The sequence below is a fragment of the Lissotriton helveticus genome, chromosome 12 (assembly GCF_964261635.1).
Source record: "Lissotriton helveticus chromosome 12, aLisHel1.1, whole genome shotgun sequence".
In the NCBI taxonomy this organism is placed as follows: Eukaryota; Metazoa; Chordata; class Amphibia; order Caudata; family Salamandridae; genus Lissotriton; species Lissotriton helveticus.
The window spans coordinates 708,692,162-708,715,275 of record NC_136073.1 but is presented as its reverse complement, the minus strand read 5'-3'; positions in this window follow the sequence as shown (position 1 = coordinate 708,715,275).

Genomic DNA, 23,114 nt, shown 5'->3' with positions numbered 1-23,114 from the left:
ATCTCACGCGAGATGAGTGAGATTTGGCATCTCACGCGAGATGAGTGAGATTTGCCATCTCACGCGAGATGAGTGAGATTTGGTATCTCATGCGAGATGAGTTAGATTTGGCATCTCTCGTGAGATGCATGAGATTTGGCATGGGCGTGCCTATGATGACGTCAGCGGCCGCGTTCAGTTCCCCGTAATCACTATTTGGCATCTCACGCGAGATGAGTGAGATTTGGCATCTCACGCGAGATGAGTTAGATTTGGCATCTCACGCGAGATGAGTGAGATTTGGCATCTCACGCGAGATTAGTGAGAATTGGCATCTCATGCGAGATGAGTGAGATGTGGCATCTCACGAGAGATGAGTGAGATTTGGCATCTCACGCGAGATGAGTGAGATTTGGCATCTCACGTGAGATGAGTGAGATTTGGCATGTCCCGCAAGATGAGTGAGATATGGTATCTCACGCGAGATGAGTGAGATTTGGCATATCACGCGAGATGAGTGAGATTTGGCATCTCACGCGAGATGAGTGAGATGTGGCATCTCACGCGAGATGAGTGAGATTTGGCATCTCACGCGAGATGAGTGAGATTTGGCATCTCACGCGAGATGAGTGAGATTTGTCTTCTCACGTGAGATGAATGAGATTTGGCATGGGCGTGCCTACGATGACGTCAGCGGCCATGCCCAATTCCCCGTGCTCACTATTTGGCATCTCACGCGAGATGAGTGCGATTTGTCATCTCACGCGAGATGAGTGAGATTTGGCATCTCACGCAGGATGAGTGAGATTTAGCATCTCACGCGAGATCAGTGAGATTTGGCATCTCACGCGAGATGTGTGAGATTTGGCATCTCACGCGAGATGAGTGAGATTTGGCATCTCACGCGAGATGAGTGCGATTTGTCATCTCACGCGAGATAAGTGAGATTTGGCATCTCACGCGAGATGTGTGAGATTTGGCATCTCACGCGAGATGAGTGAGATTTGGCATCTCACGCGAGATGAGTGAGATATGACATCTCACGCGAGATGCGTGAGATTTGGCATCTCACGCGAGATGAGTGAGATTTGGCATCTCATGTGACATGCGTGAGATTTGGCATCTCACGCAAGATGAGTGTGATTTGTCATCTCACACGAGATGAGTGAGATTTGGCATGTCCCGCGAGATGAGTGAGATTTGGCATCTCACGCGAGATGAGTGTGATTTGGCATCTCACGCGAGATGAGTTAGATTTGGCATCTCACGTGAGATGAGTGAGATTTGGCATCTCACGCGAGATGAGTGAGATTTGGCATCTCACGCGAGATGAGTGAGATTTGGCATCTCACGCGAGATGAGTGAGATATGACATCTCACGCGAGATGCGTGAGATTTGGCATCCCACGCGAGATGATTAGATTTGGCATCTCACGCGAGATGAGTGAGATTTGCAATCTCACGCGAGATGAGTTAGAATTGGCATCTCACGCGAGATGAATGAGATTTGGCATCTCACGTGACATGCGTGAGATATGGCATCTCACGCGAGATGAGTGAGATTTGGCATCTCACGCGAGATGAGTGAGATTTGCCATCTCACGCGAGATGAGTGAGATTTGGTATCTCATGCGAGATGAGTTAGATTTGGCATCTCTCGTGAGATGCATGAGATTTGGCATGGGCGTGCCTATGATGACGTCAGCGGCCGCGTTCAGTTCCCCGTAATCACTATTTGGCATCTCACGCGAGATGAGTGAGATTTGGCATCTCACGCGAGATGAGTTAGATTTGGCATCTCACGCGAGATGAGTGAGATTTGGCATCTCACGCGAGATTAGTGAGAATTGGCATCTCATGCGAGATGAGTGAGATGTGGCATCTCACGAGAGATGAGTGAGATTTGGCATCTCACGCGAGATGAGTGAGATTTGGCATCTCACGTGAGATGAGTGAGATTTGGCATGTCCCGCAAGATGAGTGAGATATGGTATCTCACGCGAGATGAGTGAGATTTGGCATATCACGCGAGATGAGTGAGATTTGGCATCTCACGCGAGATGAGTGAGATGTGGCATCTCACGCGAGATGAGTGAGATTTGGCATCTGACGCGAGATGAGTGAGATTTGGCATCTCACGCGAGATGAGTGAGATTTGTCTTCTCACGTGAGATGAATGAGATTTGGCATGGGCGTGCCTACGATGACGTCAGCGGCCATGCCCAATTCCCCGTGCTCACTATTTGGCATCTCACGCGAGATGAGTGCGATTTGTCATCTCACGCGAGATGAGTGAGATTTGGCATCTCACGCAGGATGAGTGAGATTTAGCATCTCACGCGAGATCAGTGAGATTTGGCATCTCACGCGAGATGTGTGAGATTTGGCATCTCACGCGAGATGAGTGAGATTTGGCATCTCACGCGAGATGAGTGAGATATGACATCTCATGCGAGATGCGTGAGATTTGGCATCCCACGCGAGATGAGTTAGAATTGGCATCTCACGCAAGATGAATGAGATTTGGCATCTCACGTGACATGCGTGAGATATGGCATCTCACGCGAGATGAGTGAGATTTGGCATCTCACGCGAGATGAGTGAGATTTGCCATCTCACGCGAGATGAGTGAGATTTGGTATCTCATGCGAGATGAGTTAGATTTGGCATCTCTCGTGAGATGCATGAGATGTGGCATGGGCGTGCTTATGATGACGTCAGCGGCCGCGTTCAGTTCCCCGTAATCACTATTTGGCATCTCACGCGAGATGAGTGAGATTTGGCATCTCACGCGAGATGAGTTAGATTTGGCATCTCACGCGAGATGAGTGAGATTTGGCATCTCACGCGAGATTAGTGAGAATTGGCATCTCATGCGAGATGAGTGAGATGTGGCATCTCACGAGAGATGAGTGAGATTTGGCATCTCACGCGAGATGAGTGAGATTTGGCATCTCACGTGAGATGAGTGAGATTTGGCATGTCCCGCAAGATGAGTGAGATATGGTATCTCACGCGAGATGAGTGAGATTTGGCATATCACGCGAGATGAGTGAGATTTGGCATCTCACGCGAGATGAGTGAGATGTGGCATCTCACGCGAGATGAGTGAGATTTGGCATCTGACGCGAGATGAGTGAGATTTGGCATCTCACGCGAGATGAGTGAGATTTGTCTTCTCACGTGAGATGAATGAGATTTGGCATGGGCGTGCCTACGATGACGTCAGCGGCCATGCCCAATTCCCCGTGCTCACTATTTGGCATCTCACGCGAGATGAGTGCGATTTGTCATCTCACGCGAGATGAGTGAGATTTGGCATCTCACGCAGGATGAGTGAGATTTAGCATCTCACGCGAGATCAGTGAGATTTGGCATCTCACGCGAGATGTGTGAGATTTGGCATCTCACGCGAGATGAGTGAGATTTGGCATCTCACGCGAGATGAGTGAGATATGACATCTCATGCGAGATGTGTGAGATTTGGCATCCCACGCGAGATGAGTTAGAATTGGCATCTCACGCGAGATGAATGAGATTTGGCATCTCACGTGACATGCGTGAGATATGGCATCTCACGCGAGATGAGTGAGATTTGGCATCTCACGCGAGATGAGTGAGATTTGCCATCTCACGCGAGATGAGTGAGATTTGGTATCTCATGCGAGATGAGTTAGATTTGGCATCTCTCGTGAGATGCATGAGATTTGGCATGGGCGTGCCTATGATGACGTCAGCGGCCGCGTTCAGTTCCCCGTAATCACTATTTGGCATCTCACGCGAGATGAGTGAGATTTGGCATCTCACGCGAGATGAGTTAGATTTGGCATCTCACGCGAGATGAGTGAGATTTGGCATCTCACGCGAGATTAGTGAGAATTGGCATCTCATGCGAGATGAGTGAGATGTGGCATCTCACGAGAGATGAGTGAGATTTGGCATCTCACGCGAGATGAGTGAGATTTGGCATCTCACGTGAGATGAGTGAGATTTGGCATGTCCCGCAAGATGAGTGAGATATGGTATCTCACGCGAGATGAGTGAGATTTGGCATATCACGCGAGATGAGTGAGATTTGGCATCTCACGCGAGATGAGTGAGATGTGGCATCTCACGCGAGATGAGTGAGATTTGGCATCTCACGCGAGATGAGTGAGATTTGGCATCTCACGCGAGATGAGTGAGATTTGTCTTCTCACGTGAGATGAATGAGATTTGGCATGGGCGTGCCTACGATGACGTCAGCGGCCATGCCCAATTCCCCGTGCTCACTATTTGGCATCTCACGCGAGATGAGTGCGATTTGTCATCTCACGCGAGATGAGTGAGATTTGGCATCTCACGCAGGATGAGTGAGATTTAGCATCTCACGCGAGATCAGTGAGATTTGGCATCTCACGCGAGATGTGTGAGATTTGGCATCTCACGCGAGATGAGTGAGATTTGGCATCTCACGCGAGATGAGTGAGATATGACATCTCATGCGAGATGCGTGAGATTTGGCATCCCACGCGAGATGAGTTAGATTTGGCATTTCACGCGAGATGAGTGAGATTTGGCATCTCACGCGAGATGAGTTAGATTTGGCATCTCACACGAGCGAGATGAGTGAGATTTGGCATCTCACGCGAGATGAGTGAGGTTTGGCTTCTCACGTGAGAAGAATGAGATTTGGCATGGGCGTGCCTACGATAACGTCAGCGGCCATTCCCAATTCCCTGTGCTCACTATTTGGCATCTCACGCGAGATGAGTGCGATTTGTCATCTCACGCGAGATAAGTGAGATTTGGCATCTCACGCGAGATGTGTGAGATTTGGCATCTCACGCGAGATGAGTGAGATTTGGCATCTCACGCGAGATGAGTGAGATATGACATCTCACGCGAGATGCGTGAGATTTGGCATCTCACGCGAGATGAGTGAGATTTGGCATCTCATGTGACATGCGTGAGATTTGGCATCTCACGCAAGATGAGTGTGATTTGTCATCTCACACGAGATGAGTGAGATTTGGCATGTCCCGCGAGATGAGTGAGATTTGGCATCTCACGCGAGATGAGTGTGATTTGGCATCTCACGCGAGATGAGTTAGATTTGGCATCTCACGTGAGATGAGTGAGATTTGGCATCTCACGCGAGATGAGTGAGATTTGGCATCTCACGCGAGATGAGTGAGATTTGGCATCTCACGCGAGATGAGTGAGATATGACATCTCACGCGAGATGCGTGAGATTTGGCATCCCACGCGAGATGATTAGATTTGGCATCTCACGCGAGATGAGTGAGATTTGCAATCTCACGCGAGATGAGTTAGAATTGGCATCTCATGCGAGATGAATGAGATTTGGCATCTAACGTGACATGCGTGAGATGTGGCATCTCACGCGAGATGAGTGAGATTTGGCATCTCACGCGAGATGAGTGAGATTTGCCATCTCACGCGAGATGAGTGAGATTTGGTATCTCATGCGAGATGAGTTAGATTTGGCATCTCTCATGAGATGCATGAGATTTGGCATGGGCGTGCCTATGATGACGTCAGCGGCCGCGTTCAGTTCCCCGTAATCACTATTTGGCATCTCACGCGAGATGAGTGAGATTTGGCATCTCACGCGAGATGAGTGAGATTTGGCATCTCACGCGAGATGAGTGAGATTTGGCATCTCACGCGAGATTAGTGAGAATTGGCATCTCATGCGAGATGAGTGAGATTTGGCATCTCATGCGAGATGAGTTAGATTTGGCATCTCACGCGAGATGAGTGAGATTTGGCATCTCACGCGAGATGAGTTAGATTTGGCATCTCACGCGAGCGAGATGAGTGAGATTTGGCATCTCACGCGAGATGAGTGAGATTTGGCTTCTCACGTTAGATGAATGAGATTTGGCATGGGCGTGCCTACGATGATGTCAGCGGCCATGCCCAATACCCCGTGCTCACTATTTGGCATCTCACGCGAGATGAGTGCGATTTGCCATCTCACGCGAGATGAGTGAGATTTGGCATCTCACGCAGGATGAGTGCGATTTAGCATCTCACGCGAGATCAGTGAGATTTGGCATCTCACGCGAGATGTGTGAGATTTGGCATCTCACGCGAGATGAGTGAGATTTGGCATCTCACGCGAGATGAGTGAGATATGACATCTCATGCGAGATGCGTGAGATTTGGCATCCCACGCGAGATGAGTTAGATTTGGCATCTCACGCGAGATGAGTGAGATTTGGCATCTCACGCGAGATGAGTTAGATTTGGCATCTCACACGAGCGAGATGAGTGAGATTTGGCATCTCACGCGAGATGAGTGAGGTTTGGCTTCTCACGTGAGAAGAATGAGATTTGGCATGGGCGTGCCTACGATAACGTCAGCGGCCATTCCCAATTCCCTGTGCTCACTATTTGGCATCTCACGCGAGATGAGTGCGATTTGTCATCTCACGCGAGATAAGTGAGATTTGGCATCTCACGCGAGATGTGTGAGATTTGGCATCTCACGCGAGATGAGTGAGATTTGGCATCTCACGCGAGATGAGTGAGATATGACATCTCACGCGAGATGCGTGAGATTTGGCATCTCACGCGAGATGAGTGAGATTTGGCATCTCATGTGACATGCGTGAGATTTGGCATCTCACGCAAGATGAGTGTGATTTGTCATCTCACACGAGATGAGTGAGATTTGGCATGTCCCGCGAGATGAGTGAGATTTGGCATCTCACGCGAGATGAGTGTGATTTGGCATCTCACGCGAGATGAGTTAGATTTGGCATCTCACGTGAGATGAGTGAGATTTGGCATCTCACGCGAGATGAGTGAGATTTGGCATCTCACGCGAGATGAGTGAGATTTGGCATCTCACGCGAGATGAGTGAGATATGACATCTCACGCGAGATGCGTGAGATTTGGCATCCCACGCGAGATGATTAGATTTGGCATCTCACGCGAGATGAGTGAGATTTGCAATCTCACGCGAGATGAGTTAGAATTGGCATCTCACGCGAGATGAATGAGATTTGGCATCTCACGTGACATGCGTGAGATGTGGCATCTCACGCGAGATGAGTGAGATTTGGCATCTCACGCGAGATGAGTGAGATTTGCCATCTCACGCGAGATGAGTGAGATTTGGTATCTCATGCGAGATGAGTTAGATTTGGCATCTCTCGTGAGATGCATGAGATTTGGCATGGGCGTGCCTATGATGACGTCAGCGGCCGCGTTCAGTTCCCCGTAATCACTATTTGGCATCTCACGCGAGATGAGTGAGATTTGGCATCTCACGCGAGATGAGTTAGATTTGGCATCTCACGCGAGATGAGTGAGATTTGGCATCTCACGCGAGATTAGTGAGAATTGGCATCTCATGCGAGATGAGTGAGATTTGGCATCTCATGCGAGATGAGTTAGATTTGGCATCTCACGCGAGATGAGTGAGATTTGGCATCTCACGCGAGATGAGTTAGATTTGGCATCTCACGCGAGCGAGATGAGTGAGATTTGGCATCTCACGCGAGATGAGTGAGATTTGGCTTCTCACGTTAGATGAATGAGATTTGGCATGGGCGTGCCTACGATGATGTCAGCGGCCATGCCCAATTCCCCGTGCTCACTATTTGGCATCTCACGCGAGATGAGTGCGATTTGCCATCTCACGCGAGATGAGTGAGATTTGGCATCTCACGCAGGATGAGTGCGATTTAGCATCTCACGCGAGATCAGTGAGATTTGGCATCTCACGCGAGATGTGTGAGATTTGGTATCTCACGTGAGATTTTGCATCTCACGCGAGATGAGTGAGATATGACGTCTCACGCGAGATGAGTGAGATTTGGCATCTCATGCGAGATGAGTAAGATTTAGCATCTCACACGAGATCAGTGAGATTTGGCATCTCACGCGAGATGTGTGAGATTTGGCATCTCACGCGAGATGAGTGAGATTTGGCATCTCACGCGAGATGAGTGAGATATGACATCTCACGCGAGATGCGTGAGATTTGGCATCTCACGCGAGATGAGTGAGATTTGGCATCTCATGTGACATGCGTGAGATTTGGCATCTCACACAAGATGAGTGTGATTTGTCATCTCACACGAGATGAGTGAGATTTGGCATGTCCCGCGAGATGAGTGAGATTTGGCATCTCACGTGAGATGAGTGAGATTTGGCATCTCACGCGAGATGAATGAGATTTGGCATCTCACGCGAGATGAGTGAGATTTGGCATCTCACGCGACATGAGTGAGATTTGGCATCTCACGCGAGATGCGTGAGATTTGGCATCTCACGTGAGATGAGTGAGATTAGGCATCTCATGCGAGATGAGTGAGATTTGACATCTCACGTGAGATGAGTGAGATTTGGCATCTCACGCGAGATGAGTGAGATATGTCATCTCACGCGAGATGCGTGAGATTTGCCATCCCACGCGAGATGAGTGAGATTTGGCATCTCACGCGAGATGAGTTAGATTTGGCATCTCACGTGAGATGAGTGAGTTTTGGCATCTCACGCGAGATGAGTGAGATTTGGCATCTCACGCGAGATGAGTGAGATTTGGCATCTCACGCAAGATGAGTGAGATTTGGCATCTCACGCGAGATGAGTTAGATTTGGCATCTCACGCGAGATGAGTTAGATTTGGCATCTCACGCGAGATGAGTGAGATTTGGCATCTCACGCGAGATGAGTTAGATTTGGCATCTCACGCGAGCGAGATGAGTGAGATTTGGCATCTCACTCGAGATGAGTGAGATTTGGCTTCTCACGTGAGATGAATGAGATTTGGCATGGGCGTGCCTACGATGACGTCAGCGGCCATGCCCAATTCCCCGTGCTCACTATTTGGCATCTCACGCGAGATGAGTGCGATTTGTCATCTCACGCGAGATGAGTAAGATTTGGCATCCCACGCAGGATGAGTGAGATTTAGCATCAAACGCGAGATCAGTGAGATTTGGCATCTCACGCGAGATGTGTGAGATTTGGTATCTCACGCGAGATGAGTGAGCTATGACGTCTCACGCGAGATGCGTGAGATTTGGCATCCCACGCGGGATGAGTTAGATTTGGCATCTCACGCGAGATGAGTGAGATGTGGCATCTCATGCGAGATGAGTGAGATTTGGCATCTCACACGAGATGAGTGAGATTTGGCATCTCACGCGAGATGAGTGAGATATGACATCTCACGCGAGATGAGTTAGATTTGGCATCTCACGCGAGATGAGTGAGATTTGGCATCTCATATGAGATGAGTTAGATTTGGCATCTCACGCTAGATGAGTGAGTTTTGGCATCTCATGCGAGATGAGTGAGATGTGGCATCTCACGAGAGATGAGTGAGATTTGGCATCTCACGCGAGATGAGTGAGATTTGGCATCTCACGTGAGATGAGTGAGATTTGGCATGTCCCGCAAGATGAGTGAGATATGGTATCTCACGCGAGATGAGTGAGATTTGGCATATCACGCGAGATGAGTGAGATTTGGCATCTCACGCGAGATGAGTGAGATGTGGCATCTCACGCGAGATGAGTGAGATTTGGCATCTCACGCGAGATGAGTGAGATTTGGCATCTCACGTGAGATGAGTGAGATTTGTCTTCTCACGTGAGATGAATGAGATTTGGCATGGGCGTGCCTACGATGACGTCAGCGGCCATGCCCAATTCCCCGTGCTCACTATTTGGCATCTCATGCGAGATGAGTGTGATTTGTCATCTCACGCGAGATGAGTGAGATTTGGCATCTCACGCAGGATGAGTGAGATTTAGCATCTCACGCGAGATCAGTGAGATTTGGCATCTCACGCGAGATGTGTGAGATTTGGCATCTCACGCGAGATGAGTGAGATTTGGCATCTCACGCGAGATGAGTGAGATATGACATCTCATGCTAGATGCGTGAGATTTGGCATCCCACGCAAGATGAGTTAGATTTGGCATCTCACGCGAGATGAGTGAGATTTGGCATCTCATGTGAGATGAGTTAGATTTGGCATCTCACGCGAGATGAGTGAGATTTGGCATCTCACGTGACATGCGTGAGATTTGGCATCTCACGCGAGATGAGTGTGATTTGTCATCTCACGCGAGATGAGTGAGATTTGGCATCTCACGCGAGATGAGTGAGATTTGGCATCCCACGCAGGATGAGTGAGATTTAGCATCTCACGCAGGATCAGTGAGATTTGGCATCTCACGCGAGATGTGTGAGATTTGGCATCTCATGCGAGATGAGTGAGATTTGGCATCTCACGCGAGATGAGTGAGATATGACATCTCACGCGAGATGCGTGAGATTTGGCATCCCACGCGAGATGAGTTAGATTTGGCATCTCACGCGAGATGAGTGAGATTTGGCATCTCACGCGAGATGAGTTAGATTTGGCATCTCACGCGAGATGAGTGAGATTTGGCATCTCCCGTGACATGTGTGAGATTTGGCATCTCACGCGAGATGAGTGTGATTTGTCATCTCACGCGAGATGAGTGAGATTTGGCATCTCACGCGAGATAAGTGAGATTTTACATCTCACGCGAGATGAGTGAGATGTGGCCTCTCACGCGAGATGAGTGAGATTTGGCATCTCACGCGAGATGAGTGAGATTTGGCATCTCACGCGAGATGAGTGAGATTTGGCATCTCACGCGAGATGAGTTAGATTTGCATCTCACGTGAGATGAGTGAGATTTGGCATCTCACGCGAGATGAGTTAGATTTGGCATCTCACGCGAGATGAGTGAAATTTGGCATCTCCCGTGACATGTGTGAGATTTGGCATCTCACGCGAGATAAGTGAGATTTGGCATCTCACGTGAGATGAGTGAGATTTGGCATCTCACGCGAGATGAGTGAGATTTGGCATCTCACGCGAGATGAGTGAGATTTGGCATCTCACGCGAGATGAGTGAGATATGTCATCTCATGCGAGATGCGTGAGATTTGCCATCCCAAGTGAGATGAGTGAGATTTGGCATCTCATGCGAGATGAGTTCGATTTGGCATCTCACGCGAGATGAGTGAGATTTGGCATCTCACGCGAGATGAGTGAGATTTGGCATCTCACGCGAGATGAGTGAGATTCGGCATCTCACGCGAGATGAGTTAGATTTGGCATCTCACGCGAGATGAGTGAGATTTGGCATCTCACGCGAGATGAGTGAGATTTGGCATCTCACGCGAGATGAGTTAGATTTGGCATCTCACACGAGCGAGATGAGTGAGATTTGGCATCTCACGCGAGATGAGTGAGGTTTGGCTTCTCACGTGAGAAGAATGAGATTTGGCATGGGCGTGCCTACGATGACGTCAGCGGCCATTCCCAATTCCCTGTGCTCACTATTTGGCATCTCACGCAAGATGAGTGCGATTTGTCATCTCACGCGAGATAAGTGAGATTTGGCATCTCACGCGAGATGTGTGAGATTTGGCATCTCACGCGAGATGAGTGAGATTTGGCATCTCACGCGAAATGAGTGAGATATGACATCTCACGCGAGATGCGTGAGATTTGGCATCTCACGCGAGATGAGTGAGATTTGGCATCTCATGTGACATGCGTGAGATTTGGCATCTCACGCAAGATGAGTGTGATTTGTCATCTCACACGAGATGAGTGAGATTTGGCATGTCCCGCGAGATGAGTGAGATTTGGCATCTCATGCGAGATGAGTGTGATTTGGCATCTCACGCGAGATGAGTTAGATTTGGCATCTCACGTGAGATGAGTGAGATTTGGCATCTCACGCGAGATGAGTGAGATTTGGCATCTCACGCGAGATGAGTGAGATTTGGCATCTCACGCGAGATGAGTGAGATATGACATCTCACGCGAGATGCGTGAGATTTGGCATCCCACGCGAGATGATTAGATTTGGCATCTCACGCGAGATGAGTGAGATTTGCAATCTCACGCGAGATGAGTTAGAATTGGCATCTCACGCGAGATGAATGAGATTTGGCATCTCACGTGACATGCGTGAGATGTGGCATCTCACGCGAGATGAGTGAGATTTGGCATCTCACGCGAGATGAGTGAGATTTGGCATCTCACGCGAGATGAGTGAGATTTGGTATCTCATGCGAGATGAGTTAGATTTGGCATCTCTCGTGAGATGCATGAGATTTGGCATGGGCGTGCCTATGATGACGTCAGCAGCCGCGTTCAGTTCCCCGTAATCACTATTTGGCATCTCACGCGAGATGAGTGAGATTTGGCATCTCACGCGAGATGAGTTAGATTTGGCATCTCACGCGAGATGAGTGAGATTTGGCATCTCACGCGAGATGAGTGAGATTTGGCATCTCATGCGAGATGAGTGAGATTTGGCATCTCATGCGAGATGAGTTAGATTTGGCATCTCACGCGAGATGAGTGAGATTTGGCATCTCACGCGAGATGAGTTAGATTTGGCATCTCACGCGAGCGAGATGAGTGAGATTTGGCATCTCACGCGAGATGAGTGAGATTTGGCTTCTCACATTAGATGAATGAGATTTGGCATGGGCGTGCCTACGATGATGTCAGCGGCCATGCCTAATTCCCCGTGCTCACTATTTGGCATCTCACGCAAGATGAGTGCGATTTGTCATCTCACGCGAGATGAGTAAGATTTGGCATCTCACGCAGGATGAGTGAGATTTAGCATCTCACGCGAGATCAGTGAGATTTGGCATCTCACGCGAGATGTGTGAGATTTGGTATCTCACGTGAGATTTTGCATCTCACGCGAGATGAGTGAGATATGACGTCTCACGTGAGATGAGTGAGATTTGGCATCTCACGCGAGATGAGTGAGATTTGGCATCTCACGCGAGATGAGTGAGATTTGGCATCTCACGCGAGATGAGTGCGATTTGTCATCTCACGTGAGATGAGTGAGATTTGGCATCTCACGCAGGATGAGTGAGATTTAGCATCTCACGCGAGATCAGTGAGATTTGGCATCTCACGCGAGATGTGTGAGATTTGGTATCTCACGTGAGATTTTGCATCTCACGCGAGATGAGTGAGATATGACGTCTCACGCGAGATGAGTGAGATTTAGCATCTCACGCGAGATCAGTGAGATTTGGCATCTCACGCGAGATGAGTGAGATATGACATCTCACGCGAGATGCATGAGATTTGGCATCTCACGCGAGATGAGTGAGATTTGGCATCTCATGTGACATGCGTGAGATTTGGCATCTCACGCAAGATGAGTGTGATTTGTCATCTCACACGAGATGAGTGAGATTTGGCATGTCACGTGAGATGAGTGAGATTTGGCATCTCACGCAAGATGAGTGAGATTTGGCATCTCACGCGAGATGAGTGAGATTTGGCATCTCACGCGACATGAGTGAGATTTGGCATCTCACGCGAGATGCGTGAGATTTGGCATCTCACGTGAGATGAGTGAGATTAGGCATCTCACGCGAGATGAGTGAGATTTGGCATCTCACGCGAGATGAGTGAGATTTGGCATCTCACGCGAGATGAGTGAGATTTGGCATTCACGCGAGATGAGTGAGATTTGTCTTCTCACGTGAGATGAATGAGATTTGGCATGGGCGTGCCTACGATGACGTCAGCGGCCATGCCCAATTCCCCGTGCTCACTATTTGGCATCTCACGCGAGATGAGTGCGATTTGTCATCTCACGCGAGATGAGTGAGATTTGGCATCTCACGCAGGATGAGTGAGATTTAGCATCTCACGCGAGATCAGTGAGATTTGGCATCTCACGCGAGATGTGTGAGATTTGGCATCTCACGCGAGATGAGTGAGATTTGGCATCTCACGCGAGATGAGTGAGATATGACATCTCATGCGAGATGCGTGAGATTTGGCATCCCACGCGAGATGAGTTAGATTTGGCATCTCATGCGAGATGAGTGAGATTTGGCATCTCACGCGAGATGAGTTAGATTTGGCATCTCACACGAGCGAGATGAGTGAGATTTGGCATCTCACGCGAGATGAGTGAGGTTTGGCTTCTCACGTGAGAAGAATGAGATTTGGCATGGGCGTGCCTACGATAACGTCAGCGGCCATTCCCAATTCCCTGTGCTCACTATTTGGCATCTCACGCGAGATGAGTGCGATTTGTCATCTCACGCGAGATAAGTGAGATTTGGCATCTCACGCGAGATGTGTGAGATTTGGCATCTCACGCGAGATGAGTGAGATTTGGCATCTCACGCGAGATGAGTGAGATATGACATCTCACGCGAGATGCGTGAGATTTGGCATCTCACGCGAGATGAGTGAGATTTGGCATCTCATGTGACATGCGTGAGATTTGGCATCTCACGCAAGATGAGTGTGATTTGTCATCTCACACGAGATGAGTGAGATTTGGCATGTCCCGCGAGATGAGTGAGATTTGGCATCTCACGCGAGATGAGTGTGATTTGGCATCTCACGCGAGATGAGTTAGATTTGGCATCTCACGTGAGATGAGTGAGATTTGGCATCTCACGCGAGATGAGTGAGATTTGGCATCTCACGCGAGATGAGTGAGATTTGGCATCTCACGCGAGATGAGTGAGATATGACATCTCACGCGAGATGCGTGAGATTTGGCATCCCACGCGAGATGATTAGATTTGGCATCCCACGCGAGATGAGTGAGATTTGCAATCTCACGCGAGATGAGTTAGAATTGGCATCTCACGCGAGATGAATGAGATTTGGCATCTCACGTGACATGCGTGAGATGTGGCATCTCACGCGAGATGAGTGAGATTTGGCATCTCACGCGAGATGAGTGAGATTTGGCATCTCACGCGAGATGAGTGAGATTTGGTATCTCATGCGAGATGAGTTAGATTTGGCATCTCTCGTGAGATGCATGAGATTTGGCATGGGCGTGCCTATGATGACGTCAGCGGCCGCGTTCAGTTCCCCGTAATCACTATTTGGCATCTCACGCGAGATGAGTGAGATTTGGCATCTCACGCGAGATGAGTTAGATTTGGCATCTCACGCGAGATGAGTGAGATTTGGCATCTCACGCGAGATGAGTGAGATTTGGCATCTCATGCGAGATGAGTGAGATTTGGCATCTCATGCGAGATGAGTTAGATTTGGCATCTCACGCGAGATGAGTGAGATTTGGCATCTCACGCGAGATGAGTTAGATTTGGCATCTCATGCGAGCGAGATGAGTGAGATTTGGCATCTCACGCGAGATGAGTGAGATTTGGCTTCTCACGTTAGATGAATGAGATTTGGCATGGGCGTGCCTACGATGATGTCAGCGGCCATGCCCAATTCCCCGTGCTCACTATTTGGCATCTCACGCGAGATGAGTGCGATTTGTCATCTCACGCGAGATGAGTGAGATTTGGCATCTCACGCAGGATGAGTGCGATTTAGCATCTCACGCGAGATCAGTGAGATTTGGCATCTCACGCGAGATGTGTGAGATTTGGTATCTCACGTGAGATTTTGCATCTCACGCGAGATGAGTGAGATATGATGTCTCACGCGAGATGAGTGAGATTTGGCATCTCACGCGAGATGAGTGAGATTTAGCATCTCACGCGAGATCAGTGAGATTTGGCATCTCACGCGAGATGTGTGAGATTTGGCATCTCACGCGAGATGAGTGAGATTTGGCATCTCACGCGAGATGAGTGAGATATGACATCTCACGCGAGATGCGTGAGATTTGGCATCTCACGCGAGATGAGTGAGATTTGGCATCTCATGTGACATGCGTGAGATTTGGCATCTCACGCAAGATGAGTGTGATTTGTCATCTCACACGAGATGAGTGAGATTTGGCATGTCCCGCGAGATGAGTGAGATTTGGCATCTCACGTGAGATGAGTGAGATTTGGCATCTCATGTGACATGCGTGAGATTTGGCATCTCACGCAAGATGAGTGTGATTTGTCATCTCACACGAGATGAGTGAGATTTGGCATGTCCCGCGAGATGAGTTAGATTTGGCATCTCACGCGAGATGAGTGAGATATGACGTCTCACGCGAGATGAGTGAGATTTGGCATCTCACGCGAGATGAGTGAGATTTAGCATCTCACGCGAGATCAGTGAGATTTGGCATCTCACGCGAGATGTGTGAGATTTGGCATCTCACGCGAGATGAGTGAGATTTGGCATCTCACGCGAGATGAGTGAGATATGACATCTCACGCGAGATGCGTGAGATTTGGCATCTCACGCGAGATGAGTGAGATTTGGCATCTCATGTGACATGCGTGAGATTTGGCATCTCACGCAAGATGAGTGTGATTTGTCATCTCACACGAGATGAGTGAGATTTGTCATCTCACACGAGATGAGTGAGATTTGGCATGTCCCGCGAGATGAGTGAGATTTGGCATCTCACGTGAGATGAGTGAGATTTGGCATCTCACGCGAGTTGAGTGAGATTTGGCATCTCACGCGAGATGAGTGAGATTTGGCATCTCACGCGACATGAGTGAGATTTGGCATCTCACGCGAGATGCGTGAGATTTGGCATCTCACGTGAGATGAGTGAGATTAGGCATCTCATGCGAGATGAGTGAGATTTGGCATCTCACGCGAGATGAGTGAGATTTGGCATCTCACGCGAGATGAGTGAGATATGTCATCTCATGCGAGATGCGTGAGATTTGCCATCCCACGCGAGATGAGTGAGATTTGGCATCTCACGCGAGATGAGTGCGATTTGTCATCTCACGCGAGATGAGTGAGATTTGGCATCTCACGCGAGATGAGTGAGATTTGGCATCTCACGCGAGATGAGTGAGATTTGGCATCTCACGCAAGATGAGTGAGATTTGGCATCTCACGCAAGTGAGTTAGATTTGGCATCTCACGCGAGATGAGTTAGATTTGGCATCTCACGCGAGATGAGTGAGATTTGGCATCTCACGCGAGATGAGTTAGATTTGGCATCTCACGCGAGCGAGATGAGTGAGATTTGGCATCTCACTCGAGATGAGTGAGATTTGGCTTCTCACGTGAGATGAATGAGATTTGGCATGGGCGTGCCTACGATGACGTCAGCGGCCATGCCCAATTCCCCGTGCTCACTATTTTGCATCTCATGTGAGATGAGTGCGATTTGTCATCTCACGCGAGATGAGTGAGATTTGGCATCTCACGCAGGATGAGTGAGATTTAGCATCTCACGCGAGGTCAGTGAGATTTGGCATCTCACGCGAGATGTGTGAGATTTGGTATCTCACGTGAGATTTTGCATCTCACGCGAGATGAGTGAGCTATGACGTCTCACGCGAGATGCGTGAGATTTGGCATCCCACGAGGGATGAGTTAGATTTGGCATCTCACGCGAGATGAGTGAGATGTGGCATCTCATGCGAGATGAGTGAGATTTGGCATCTCACACGAGATGAGTGAGATTTGGCATCTCACGCGAGATGAGTGAGATATGACATCTCACGCGAGATGAGTTAGATTTGGCATCTCATGCGAGATGAGTGAGATTTGGCATCTCATATGAGATGAGTTAGATTTGGCATCTCACGCGAGATGAGTGAGTTTTGGCATCTCATGCGAGATGAGTGAGATGTGGCATCTCACGAGAGATGAGTGAGATTTGGCATCTCACGCGAGATGAGTGAGATTTGGCATCTCACGTGAGATGAGTGAGATTTGGCATGTCCCGCAAGATGAGTGAGATATGGTATCTCACGCGAGATGAGTGAGATTTGGCATATCATGCGAGATGAGTGAGATTTGGCATCTCACGTGAGATGAGTGAGATGTGGCATCTCACGCGAGATGAGTGAGATTTGGCATCTCACGCGAGATGAGTGAGATTTGGCATCTCACGCGAGATGAGTGAGATTTGTCTTCTCACGTGAGATGAATGAGATTTGGCATGGGCGTGCCTACGATGACGTCAGCGGCCATGCCCAATTCCCCGTGCTCACTATTTGGCATCTCACGCGAGATGAGTGCGATTTGTCATCTCACGCGAGATGAGTGAGATTTGGCATCTCACGCAGGATGAGTGAGATTTAGCATCTCACGCGAGATCAGTGAGATTTGGCATCTCACGAGAGATGTGTGAGATTTGGCATCTCACGCGAGATGAGTGAGATTTGGCATCTCACGCGAGATGAGTGAGATATGACATCTCATGCGAGATGCGTGAGATTTGGCATCCCACGCGAGATGAGTTAGATTTGGCATCTCACGCGAGATGAGTGAGATTTGGCATCTCACGTGAGATGAGTTAGATTTGGCATCTCACGCGAGATGAGTGAGATTTGGCATCTCACGTGACATGCGTGAGATTTGGCATCTCACGCGAGATGAGTGTGAGTTGTCATCTCACGCGAGATGAGTGAGATTTGGCATCTCACGTGAGATGAGTGAGATTTGGCATCTCACGCAGGATGAGTGAGATTTAGCATCTCACGCAGGATCAGTGAGATTTGGCATCTCACGCGAGATGTGTGAGATTTGGCATCTCACGCGAGATGAGTGAGATTTGGCATGTCCCGCGAGATGAGTGAGATTGGGCATCTCACGTGAGATGAGTGAGATTTGGCATCTCACGCGAGATGAGTGAGATTTGGCATCTCACGCGAGATGAGTGAGATTTGGCATCTCACGCGAGATGAGTGAGATATGACATCTCACGCGAGATGCGTGAGATTTGGCATCCCACGCGAGATGATTAGATTTGGCATCTCACGCGAGATGAGTGAGATTTGCAATCTCACGCGAGATGAGTTAGAATTGCCATCTCACGCGAGATGAATGAGATTTGGCATCTCACGTGACATGCGTGAGATGTGGCATCTCACGTGAGATGAGTGAGATTTGGCATCTCACGCGAGATGAGTGAGATTTGGCATCTCACGCGAGATGAGTGAGATTTGGTATCTCATGCGAGATGAGTTAGATTTGGCATCTCTCGTGAGATGCATGAGATTTGGCATGGGCGTGCCTATGATGACGTCAGCGGCCGCGTTCAGTTCCCCGTAATCACTATTTGGCATCTCACGCGAGATGAGTGAGATTTGGCATCTCACGCGAGATGAGTTAGATTTGGCATCTCACGCGAGATGAGTGAGATTTGGCATCTCACGCGAGATGAGTGAGATTTGGCATCTCATGCGAGATGAGTGAGATTTGGCATCTCATGCGAGATGAGTTAGATTTGGCATCTCACGCGAGATGAGTGAGATTTGGCATCTCACGCGAGATGAGTTAGATTTGGCATCTCACGCGAGCGAGATGAGTGAGATTTGGCATCTCACGCGAGATGAGTGAGATTTGGCTTCTCACGTTAGATGAATGAGATTTGGCATGGGCGTGCCTACGATGATGTCAGCGGCCATGCCCAATTCCCCGTGCTCACTATTTGGCATCTCACGCGAGATGAGTGCGATTTGTCATCTCACGCGAGATGAGTGAGATTTGGCATCTCACGCAGGATGAGTGCGATTTAGCATCTCACGCGAGATCAGTGAGATTTGGCATCTCACGCGAGATGTGTGAGATTTGGTATCTCACGTGAGATTTTGCATCTCACGCGAGATGAGTGAGATATGACGTCTCACGCGAGATGAGTGAGATTTGGCATCTCACGCGAGATGAGTGAGATTTAGCATCTCACGCGAGATCAGTGAGATTTGGCATCTCACGCGAGATGTGTGAGATTTGGCATCTCACACGAGATGAGTGAGATTTGGCTTCTCACGCGAGATGAGTTAGATTTGGCATCTCACGCGAGATGAGTGAGATTTGGCATCTCACGCGAGATGAGTTAGATTTGGCATCTCACGCGAGCGAGATGAGTGAGATTTGGCATCTCACACGAGATGAGTGAGATTTGGCATCTCACGCGAGATGAGTTAGATTTGGCATCTCACGCGAGATGAGTGAGATTTGGCATCTCACGTGACATGCGTGAGATTTGGCATCTCACGCGAGATGAGTGAGATATGACATCTCACGCGAGATGCGTGAGATTTGGCATCCCACGCGAGATGAGTTAGATTTGGCATGTCCCGCGAGATGAGTGAGATTTGGCATCTCACGTGAGATGAGTGAGATTTGGCATCTCACGCGAGATGAGTGAGATTTAGCATCTCACGCGAGATCAGTGAGATTTGGCATCTCACGCGAGATATGTGAGATTTGGCATCTCACGCGAGATGAGTGAGATTTGGCATCTCACGCGACATGAGTGAGATTTGGCATCTCACGCGAGATGAGTGAGATTTGGCATCTCACGCGAGATGAGTGAGATTTGGCATCTCACGCGAGATGAGTGAGATATGACATCTCACGCGAGATGCGTGAGATTTGGCATCCCACGCGAGATGAGTTAGATTTGGCATGTCCCGCGAGATGAGTGAGATTTGGCATCTCACGCGAGATGAGTGAGATTTGGCATCTCACGCGAGATGAGTGAGATTTAGCATCTCACGCGAGATCAGTGAGATTTGGCATCTCACGCGAGATATGTGAGATTTGGCATCTCACGCGAGATGAGTGAGATTTGGCATCTCACGCGAGATGAGTGAGATATGACATCTCACGCGAGATGCATGAGATTTGGCATCCCACGGGAGATGAGTTAGATTTGGCATCTCACGCGAGATGAGTGAGATTTGGCATCTCACGCGAGATGAGTTAGATTTGGCATCTCACGCGAGATGAGTGAGATTTGGCATCTCACGTGACATGCGTGAGATTTGGCATCTCACGCGAGATGAGTGTGATTTGTCATCTCACGCGAGATGAGTGAGATTTGGCATCTCACGCGAGATGAGTTAGATTTGGCATCTCACGCGAGATGAGTGAGATTTGGCATCTCACGCGAGATGAGTTAGATTCGGCATCTCACGCGAGATGAGTGAGATGTGGCATCTCACGTGACATGCGTGAGATTTGGCATCTCACGCGAGATGAGTGTGATTTGTCATCTCACGCGAGATGAGTGAGATTTGGCATCTCATGCGAGATGAGTGAGATTTGGCATCTCACGCAGGATGAGTGAGATTTAGCATCTCACGCGAGATCAGTGAGATTTGGCATCTCACGCGAGATTTGGCATCTCACGCGAGATGAGTGAGATTTGGCATCTCACGCGAGATGAGTTAGATTTGGCATCTCACGCGAGATGAGTGAGATTTGGCATCTCCCGTGACATGAGTGAGATTTGGCATCTCACGCGAGATGAGTGTGATTTGGCATCTCACGCGAGATGAGTGTGATTTGTCATCTCACGCGAGATGAGTTAGATTTGGCATCTCACGCGAGATGAGTGAGATTTGGCATCTCACGCGAGATGAGTGAGATTTGGCATCTCTCGCGAGATGAGTGAGATTTGGCATCTCACGCGAGATGAGTTAGATTTGGCATCTCACGCGAGATGAGTGAGATTTGGCATCTCACACGAGATGAGTTAGATTTGGCATCTCACGTGAGCGAGATGAGTGAGATTTGGCATCTCACGCGAGATGAGTGAGGTTTGGCTTCTCACGTGAGAAGAATGAGATTTGGCATGGGCGTGCCTACGATGACGTCAGCGGCCGTGCCCAATTCCCCGTGCTCACTATTTGGCATCTCACGCGAGATGAGTGCGATTTGTTATCTCACGCGAGATGAGTGAGATTTGGCATCTCACGCGAGATGAGTGAGATTTAGCATCTCACGTGAGATCAGTGAGATTTGGCATCTCACGTGAGATGTGTGAGATTTGGCATCTCACGCGAGATGAGTGAGATTTGGCATCTCACGCGAGATGAGTGAGATATGACATCTCACGCGAGATGCGTGAGATTTGGCATCTCACGCGAGATGAGTGAGATTTGGCACCTCATGTGACATGCGTGAGATTTGGCATCTCACGCAAGATGAGTGTGATTTGTCATCTCACACGAGATGAGTGAGATTTGGCATGTCCCGCTAGATGAGTGAGATTTGGCATCTCACGCGAGATGAGTGTGATTTGGCATCTCACGCGAGATGAGTTAGATTTGGCATCTCACGTGAGATGAGTGAGATTTGGCATCTCATGCGAGATGAGTGAGATTTGGCATCTCACGCGAGATGAGTGAGATTTGGCATCTCACGCGAGATGAGTGAGATATGACATCTCACGCGAGATGCGTGAGATTTGGCATCCCACGCGAGATGAGTTAGATTTGGCATCTCACGTGAGATGCGTGAGATTTGGCATGGGCGTGCCTACGATGACGTCAGCGGCCGCGCCCAGTTCCCCGTAATCACTATTTGGCATCTCACGCGAGATGAGTGAGATTTGGCATCTCATGCGAGATGAGTTAGATTTGGCATCTCACGCGAGATGAGTGAGATTTGGCATCTCACGCGAGGTGAGTTAGATTTGGCATCTCACGCGAGCGAGATGAGTGAGATTTGGCATCTCACGCGAGATGAGTGAGATTTGGCTTCTCACGTGAGATGAATGAGATTTGGCATGGGCGTGCCTACGATGACGTCAGCGGCCATGCCCAATTCCCCGTGCTCACTATTTGGCATCTCACGCGAGATGAGTGCGATTTGTCATCTCACGCGAGATGAGTGAGATTTGGCATCTCACGCAGGATGAGTGAGATTTAGCATCTCACTCAAGATCAGTGAGATTTGGCATCTCACGCGAGATGTGTGAGATTTGGCATCTCACGCGAGATGAGTGAGATTTGGCATCTCACGCGAGATGAGTGAGATATGACATCTCACGTGAGATGCGTGAGATTTGGCATCCCACGCGAGATGAGTTAGATTTGGCATCTCACGCGAGATGAGTGAGATTTGGCATCTCACGCGAGATGAGTTAGATTTGGCATCTCACGCGAGATGAGTGAGATTTGGCATCTCACGTGACATGCGTGAGATTTGGCATCTCACGCGAGATGAGCGTGATTTGTCATCTCACGCGAGATGAGTGAGATTTGGCATCTCACGCCAGATGAGTTAGATTTGGCATCTCACGCGAGATGAGTGAGATTTGGCATCTCACTCGAGATGAGTTAGATTTGGCATCTCACGCGAGATGAGTGAGATTTGACATCTCACGCGAGATGAGTGAGATTTGGCATCTCACGCGAGATGAGTGAGATTTGTCATCTCACGCGAGATCAGTGAGATTTGGCATCTCACGTGAGATGTGTGAGA